Below are 8,579 nucleotides of genomic sequence, written 5' to 3'. Positions count from 1 at the left end.
GCTAATTTCCTGCCGTCTGACTTCCTGAATCCGCTGTTGCAGAATGCTCATGTCCGCGCCTGCGTGGCGAATGTTGGTTAGACGTTGGGTGCATATCAGTGTGGAATCTCCGCTCCAATCGAGCCAAATACTTGCACTCGTCGAGAGTGAATGTGGTCCCAGTGTGCGCAGCACTTTGCACAGTACTGTTGATGGTCCTTTAACTTTGGAGTTACGGCAACACAATTAAGGGCCTCCTCTGCCTCGATTTCACACTGCGTACGATAGTAAGATTAAAAAAATGTTTTCGTCGTCATACATCCAATGCAGTCATGCGCATTTGTTGGCCAACAAGAAACCCTGACGATACCGCTTCTCGCATCGCCATGGTATCCACGCGAGTATGAGTGGACGGCCACATGCAGGAAAAGTGCATGTGATATTAAAAGCTCCACCCGCGACTACCCAGAATGAAGCATGTGCCCATGTCATGCCGGATGGCTCATTCGAACACCTATACACCCAACACCCTCCATGTCACGAACATGTCCGGCGTATTTCAAATTACTCCTCGCCCTGGTTAACGCACAATCTGGGATCCACAATGGTTGGAAACAGAAGACCAGAAAGATATGTCTATAGTTATGTGTGCTCCACACGAAACTGCAACACCTTCGCATTGCACACACCTGTTCCAGGCCCGATGGCAGCTGATGCCGCCAGCTTATTTATATCCTGCGCTTGATGTCTCAAAGAAGAAAGGTGCCCGCCCGCAGCAGGTTCAACGAGATGTAAGTCCCCTGTGCTTACATAGTAAAGTAGTTGCTGTCCAATTGCACTTTCAAGCTGCGGTATGCAACTGAGTGTTTCCTGTGGCACAGCTTTCGAAAGGCAAATACGTCTCCAAACGGGCAAGCGGACTAACCTCTTCGTTACAGGAAAGGCCGACTTGCACTGGGTGCTGGCCATTGCGGATGTAAGCATGCCGCTTAGCAGAATGTAAATAGATGGCTTGGATGACGTGCGAGTACTCAGTAAAGCCTTAAGACTTTCTGTTGCTCTCCAATGCCTTCCATCTCGCGATACACACGATGACACAACCGGTGCTATCTCGAGAGGATTGGTTTCTTCCAGCAGGAGGGATACCCTTCCTTGAATCAAGACTTGATCGCTTGCAACCATGGCACCGTGACATGGATGGATGCAGCTGACCTCGAGCAAATTATCAGTCTTGGGTAGGTGCCGCAAGAACCATGCGGTGACATGCTAATGGCGGAATAACGATTGCGGCAGGCATGCTTGGGAGTGTCAACTCGTGTGAATGGGAGCAGAGGTACCCGTTGAACGGCTCTGCTGTCAGAAATTCACGAGGCTTTTGCAAGCACTCGTGGGGTTTCGAAAATAGTTTTCAACCAGCAAAAGTCGCGTCTCGGTTAGACCTCATAAACAGCGACATTGCCCCAAGTGCATGAGATGCGTGGAGATGGGTACGGCATGCTATCAAGAGGGTGTTGTCCGTGTTCACAAAGTAAAGCATCCGGGGTGCTTTTTGCCACGTGGAGGCACGTTACGTGCAGACACGACCATTGTCGTCATGTCACGATAACAAAACACCCATCCAAGACAGTCGAAAGGGAACGTGAATCTGCGTGAGTACAGGCCGTCGAAAGTGACAGTTCACACATTCGTCAAGTCCAAAGTAGTTCTCTATGTCAGAGCAGTGCTTTCTGGTGTAGTTCCCTGTCAGCTATTTTGAATCTGACTGACCTTGTTCCCCGAACGTTCTGTCAAATGGCGCATGCTACAATTCTTACATCCAGCATGGTGCGTTTCAGTGCCTTCGATTGATTCGTTCACTGCGTTGCACGCTGACGCCGACATCGGCGTACAGGAACCGGTCGGCTTTTTCTGCTTCACTCGGCTCTCCAGTTTGCCACCTACATGTGCATGTGGTCAAATCATGTGCTGGAATTTTGCTTCTTCATTGTCATACGTTAGGTGCCCTCTAAGTATCCCCTGGATCTTCAGAATTTGTCGGCTTCAAACGGATGGGCGCTGCAGTGTCGAGTGCCCACAAGCCAATGTAGGGGATATACTTGAAATGCTGTCCTAGCTTGCAGTCTTCAACAAGTCATGTCGAATTATTACCATACGGTAATTTTTCACAGCCGAGTTGGCGCACGCCTTCCCGAGCTTTTGCTCCAACACCACCTGTCCGTGGTACCCTATCAAGTCAACGACGACATAGCTGGGACCGATTTGCCAGATGTCGCAGCCAGAATACGTTGAATCAGTGACGCCGAAACGGTTACTGGATCTTCGTCACATCAGAGGTCTGCAATTATCACTCTGTCTTTTTTCTAGTCTTCGCGCTACCCTATTGGTTCCTCCAGGGACCTCCCTTGCGATCTCGTAGTGCATCGATATCGCGCTCCAAGCTTGGCCTGTGTATGAACTCCGTGCGTAGGATGCAACATACATTCCACTCATGTCTCTTGACCATTTCATGTGCGATTTGTTACGTGCCTCCAGATCTTACGGCGACTCTACTCACACAAATGTTGAGTTGCACGACATCAAGGACATTACCAAAGTTGCGCACACGCAGGCGCTGCCGCAGCGCATGAATGAATGGTCGGCACGAACGTCACCGTGGGTAGTAACCTGGAGGGCTCGAGCACTTTCCAGGAGGATTGCGTTGCGGTAAACTGCAAGCAGGGCCCGTCGCAGGCGCCATTATGTGTAATATCCCATCACGTTGCGGCAATGAGGGGTTGATGCTGTGCAGGCGGGATTGGTTGGTGCCACGCGGAGTGCCCATGTTGCGCCCCGGGCTGTAGCAAGAGGAGGATTGGTGCATCCTCGTTCATCAGTCATTGTTGCATCGACCAGCAATGGCAATGGAGCGGTGTCGTCTCTTTGGCCACAAGACGGGTTCGACATTATCAACGTCAACGGCAAAAAATACATGTCGATGGAACAGGCTTTGTCAGCGATTGAAAATGCAGATGCCGCGCTTGCAAAAGGCAAACTGGAGACCGCTGCGCTACAAACGGAGCTGTCGGCATTGCAAACGTCGCTCTTGGGTATGCCGTTTCGCAATGCCGAAGCAGGATACTCGTGTTCATTGCTTTGCAGGCTCCTCCCTTGCAGTCGCAGCCCTACATCCGTTATTCTTTCAAGGCCCGGCGCACACACAAGCGGCACGAGCTTTTGCAGCGCATGAAGCTCAATGAGTTCCAGCAATTCACAAACTTTTTAGGCCTCGTTGCAGGCGTGCACGAAAACGGCAGACCCTGGAATGGAAGAACATGTGTTGCTCGTAACACTGTGTCAACAAGTGCAGAACACGAGGAGCAGATGAAGGATACGCACAAACAGATGGTAGACGTGGCAAGGACGTCACGGACGCACTTCTCACAGATGAAAGAGCAGGAGGAGGAGCTGGCCACCCTGAAGAACAAGATCTCTGCGGCGGTGCAAGATGCCAAGAGTGCACGCGAGGCAGAGGCAAATGCCGTCAGCATTGCGGTCAAGCAGCTGGAGGCCAAAGTGTCCAAGGTGCAGCTCTCCCCTCTCGTTTTACCAGCTCGGAGTCTGAAGCACCCACATCACCCTAGAAACGGCGTGCCCTTTTGCAACGCATCATGCCATGATGGTGTATGTTTTTACAACACTACCGCATCGACATGGACATTGGCAGCTCCAAGAACTACTTGAGAATCCATGCACCAAGTAGTCCTCAGGAGCACTTGACCTGCGCCTCCCTTGTTCTGCAAACAACACCGTGCAAAATCCGCGACATGTCCCTGCGATTGGACACACTGCTCGCATTTCAATTCTAGCATTAGCTCGCAGCCAGGTGGGTTCCATGCAGTGTCTGTGCAATGGAACACCACAAGAAGGGTGGGACGAGCTCTTGATGGGCGTGTCCTTTGTGTTGTGCAGGCTTACGTCGGCGGGCGTGACAAGCAGCTAGCCAACATGGAGAGGCGCCTGAAAGGAGCGCTCACAGCTGCCGCAGACGCCCAGGAAGCTGTTGTCCGGCGAGTGCGCGCTGCAGAGGATCAGACCCTTGAAGTCGTTCAATCTGCGGTCGGCCGCCTCGAAGCTGAGGTCCGCCGCCCTCTCCATCAGACCCTTGCCCGGCGTTTTGCCAGACTCTGTAATTTTTGCGCGTCGCGATGGCTGAAATTTGCATGATGTTTAAAGAGCAAGAGAATGGTGGTCAAACCGCATTCTGGCGAATCACCTGCCCTTGCCGTGTTGCCATACGCATCTGCCCTGATTGTAGAATCTTGACCACTTGCACCGCTCCATGTCCAGTACGTTCCGGGAATGTGTCTGCTTGTCTGATCTTTACAGAACCGTCCGGCCTAGTGCCAGTTCATGAGCCAACAAAACCAACATGCTGTGCAGGCAACATCATCGACACGCCTCGCCGCTGCGAGCGCAGACTCTGCGCGCACAAGCAGCCTGGCCACCTCTGACTTGGCGCAGCGCGCATTGCAGCAGCAGATCGAGACAACGGCACTGGCTCAGAAGCTCTTTGCCGAGGCGAAGGCCGCCACGGAGCAAGCTGCAGCCGCCCATGCCGAGTGCAGCGCACTTCAGAACGAGGTGCGACGAGGGTCAGCACTGAGTTTGACACATTAGGGGTGTTCTCTCCTCAGCATGTACTAACTATGATGATGCTGATGTATCTTCTTACAACACTACCGCATTCACATGGACATTGGCCTCTCGAAGTGTTACTTGGGATTTAGTGCTAACATTACGGTCACCCGAGGCAAGCGTACCTGGACCAGTTAGCTTAGCCTGACCTGACAACTCTACTTTGTGCTAAGCAGCAGCGGCATGTGGTACCCAAACCGCAGTTGGACTTGCAAGGATTCTGTAGTTTCGCATGAGATACTTCAAGTATGAGTTGCTCCCACCTGCGTTGCTGCTCCTGCTAATGCAGATGCGGTGACGTACCGACCGAGGCCAAACGACGCAGTGGAGGTTGAAGTTGAGGATTTGATCTGTGCAGTGAACATCACAGTGCTCATGGCATTATCACATGCATGCAGCGAGCTGCAATCGCGGAATCTGCGGTGTCCACGAGAGGTTGATGCAGGTCGCAACCTTAGCGCTCCCTCCATTTGTCAGTGCGTGTCTACTGCGCAAGCCTTTCTAATGATTGCAGCATTTGCAACGGCGTGCGACACTCTCCTGCAGTCAACGCGAGGATCGAAGCGTTGCGAGAAGCACGAGAATCGTGTGCAGGTGAAGGAGCTCAGGGCTGAGTTGAAGGCAGCAACTGAGTCGCGATCAGACGCTTTGAGGGTGTCCGCCGAGAGCCAGGCAGACAGTGTCAAGCGCATTCGCCAGGTGCTGGAGGAGAGTGAGGGAAGGATTCAGGAGATGTACCATGCATTTGAAGCTCTGAAATACAACGAGCGTCAAAACGCAAACGCAGCTCGTGACGAGGCGTCTCACCATGCCCAGTGCGTTCCAGTATCTCATATCTCGAGACAGATGCATCATCCGCAATGCATACTGACCAGGTGCTCCTTAGTGAGACCAGCAGCTGTGACGCACGTGCCAAGCGTTGCTGGGAACCTGCTGTACCGCTTGTGACCTCCGCACTCTTAACACACCAGTTGGCTGAACAACAGCGTGGTTGGCTGCCTATTTGCTGGATCAGGACCTACACCAGTAGATATGAATTTCAGCAGTTTTGTGGACGTACAGGCATATGTATGCAACCACGTTGGATAATACGCCAGCATATCTAGCCGTTGCATGGTGCGAAGGACTTTTCTTTGGGGGTAGGACCCAGCTCTTGTTTTTGGTTCAGAGCGGGCCTGTGCGCCATCGAGTCTCTTGATCACCTGAGATCAACCTGGCTGTTGCCGATTACAGACAAGCTAGCCCGTACGGCCGCATAAATCTATGGAAAAGCGCTGGATAGTAATGTGCTTTCTGTCCCATTCATTTCAGTTTTCACAATATCAAATGCAGCTTAGTTGCTGCCACCTGTGCTGCTTTTTGATCCAATCATGACGATGCATCTCCACTCGAGTACTAGCAAGAATGCAAGCTCGATACAAAACACCAACCGACCTCTGATTTGTCAACCTTCCGCGTCCCCGCCCCAAGATGTTGATGTTGCGATGTAATGAAGGCGATGCAAAGAGGCTGAGGACCGGGAGCGAGCGCTCATGAAGACGGAGGAAGAGATGAAGGAGGCGCTGGCACTTGCACTATCACGGGCCGTGGCAGCCGAGGAGAAGCTGGGGGAACGCTCTACGTCGCTGGAGTCTGAGTTTGCACAGAAAGCAGAGCTTCTACGCCAGGTACTGGACCCTCACGCACACTTGCCAAGTGGCATCACAGCCGACCGTTCACATCCGTCCAAGACTTTCTGCACGATCTCGTACCAGTCTGTGGTACGAGCGGTGGTGGCACAAGCAAAAGCTTTTTCATCTGCTGGGAGCCCTGCACAGGGACGAGTCCCTAACCCCTTGTCAAGTTTACCAGCTGGTTTTTTGCACAGGGTGGTCTCCCTTTCCTGTCTCTTGCTAGGGACAGGGAAGAAGTATACTCTCACGTTTGCAGACCGAAGAGAGGATTTCCGTCACAAACATGAGTCCCCATCCCTGACTTGTGACTAGGTTTCAAGTATGGGGTTTACCGAGCTCGTGTAGTGTAAAAGTGATGAGTATGTGTGGAGTTTCATTGACAGGGTCCGCTCCGTGCAGCAAACAAATGCGGAGAAAGAGGCGAGCGTGGCGGCTGCAATGGAGAACGCTCTCAAGGCGGCGCAAGAGCTGCTGCAGAAAGCGCAGGCAGATACCAGCGCAGCTCAGGCAAATGCAGCCTCAGAGCAGAATAGCCTGCGCCAGATGCTGACGACCACAGCTGAGGAGAGTAAGTATTGGCAGGATCGCACAAAGCGAGCCGAGGAGGCTGTCAAGGTAAGGGTTGCACTATCACTGCATGTTGCAGATTGACATTTACAGCATCACACCCTGTCAATCACATTAGGATGAGGATGGGACTTGCGAGGATTTGCTTGTTATTCAAACATACGTAAAGGAATCGTCTACGGTTAACAAGCAATACATAAACAAGTACAAGCATATGAACGAGGTATATCAGCAAGTCACGTGTCAAGAGAACGCGCAACGCTCGGAACTGCCAAAATGTTGGTGATGCCAATGTCGGTAGAGCTGGAGGGAAATCTGCGTCTTGGCCTGGAATGCCATCAGCGCATGTGCGCTTGTGCGCCGCATATTCCGTTGCAGTGGAGACTGTCGAAACCTGGACTCCACAATCCAAATCTGCAGTGCCCCAGTGTATGGCAGGAATGTTCGACTTTTCAGCTCGCCACAGGATCTTCCGGCTGCGGCACATGCCTACGCTGCTTATGAGGTTTTCCAGTCTCAGTACGTAATGGTCGCTCTCCACAGACATCTTGCTCCCTCAAGTTCCTGAAGCGAACGTCTCACTTTTCATGCAGGCCATGCAGCATGATGTCAAGTTGGCAGTGGCTGCCCTGCCAGAGGAGCAGAGCAAGCTGAAGCTGCAATTCCAAAGCAAAGAGATGATCCTGCTTCTGCAGAGCGGCGCAGCCGACTTACCTGCTGAAGCGGATGAGGTAGCTATGTTGTCGCAGAATGGTGCAAAGGCTGGTGACTGGCTGCCTCCCCCCCCGAGCAAGGACTGGGTAGCCGATGCCTCAGCCGAGAAGTAGACAAGTGAAACTCCAGTTACTCGCGGTGTTGAAATCGCAAACCTAGCCATGGCTGTGTTGCCAAGGCTTGAATTTCGTGTAGGCAGAAATGACTCGAGTCGATATGCCTTGATTTTTAACGTTCTCCGATATTTTCTCTCATGCGTGGCTTATCCAAAGTCGACCTATGTCATAGAAGGGTCCTTTCTTGAAAGCGTATGTGTAATGTGTCCATTTTGACAGGGACCTGTATGTCGCTGGCACTTCGTCTTGCTCAGCCGCATGCAATTTTTGCAAAACCCTGGAATTGAACAGCCTTCACAATGGTGGATCCGGCTTCCTTCTCGGATCCATCGCTCCCAGGTGAGCCGGGTGGAAGCGCGAAATCACCTTCGGGAGGCTTGTCATCGGAGGAATTGGTGCGACACACCCCGGTTGTTGCTTCTGCCGTTCCCTCGCCTGACGAGTGTACATCTGTCCTCTGCACCAGGAATTCAGCCAGTTATAGAAGGGTGCAGCATCATATGTGGGTGAGGAGGTGGAGTTGGCCACAGCACACTGGATGCAGCGTCAAAAACGTTGGTACAGGGTTTCGAAGATGGATTCACCATTCACTGTCGTGAGCCAGGTCGACAACATAATATTTCCGCCAGCAACCAACATACAAAGATTTGCGTTGCTTATGTTCTTCTTGTCGTGCGGCTGCTGTGTACTGTTTCTCTTCGGGGTGAAACAAAGCTCTAGGGTTTGATGCATTCTTGCGCGACTCCTGCATGGGGAATGCACTTGGCTGTTTCCTACCGCTTTTCTCCCAAATAGGTGTTCAGGTGAATTTGCTACACTTGCATGGAAATCCCATGAAAGTGTGAGCAGGACGTGC

The 8,579-nt window shown here is 52.2% G+C and overlaps 1 non-coding gene across 1 annotated transcript; it reads right to left on the bottom strand.

The window, feature by feature from the left end:
- Positions 1–1,307: 1,307 nt before the first annotated feature.
- On the bottom strand, positions 1,308–1,454 carry LOC149810745 (U4 spliceosomal RNA). The gene has a single exon (XR_016429058.1). It is a non-coding gene; the product is annotated as a U4 spliceosomal RNA (small nuclear RNA).
- Between the last annotated feature and the right edge of the window lie 7,125 nt (positions 1,455–8,579).

This window comes from Nuphar pumila, unplaced genomic scaffold (genome assembly GCF_984573655.1).
Source record: "Nuphar pumila unplaced genomic scaffold, dmNupPumi1.hap1.1 HAP1_SCAFFOLD_216, whole genome shotgun sequence".
In the NCBI taxonomy this organism is placed as follows: Eukaryota; Viridiplantae; Streptophyta; class Magnoliopsida; order Nymphaeales; family Nymphaeaceae; genus Nuphar; species Nuphar pumila.
The sequence above is the reverse complement of the archived record's forward strand: the minus strand, read 5'-3'. Positions and strand labels throughout refer to the sequence as shown.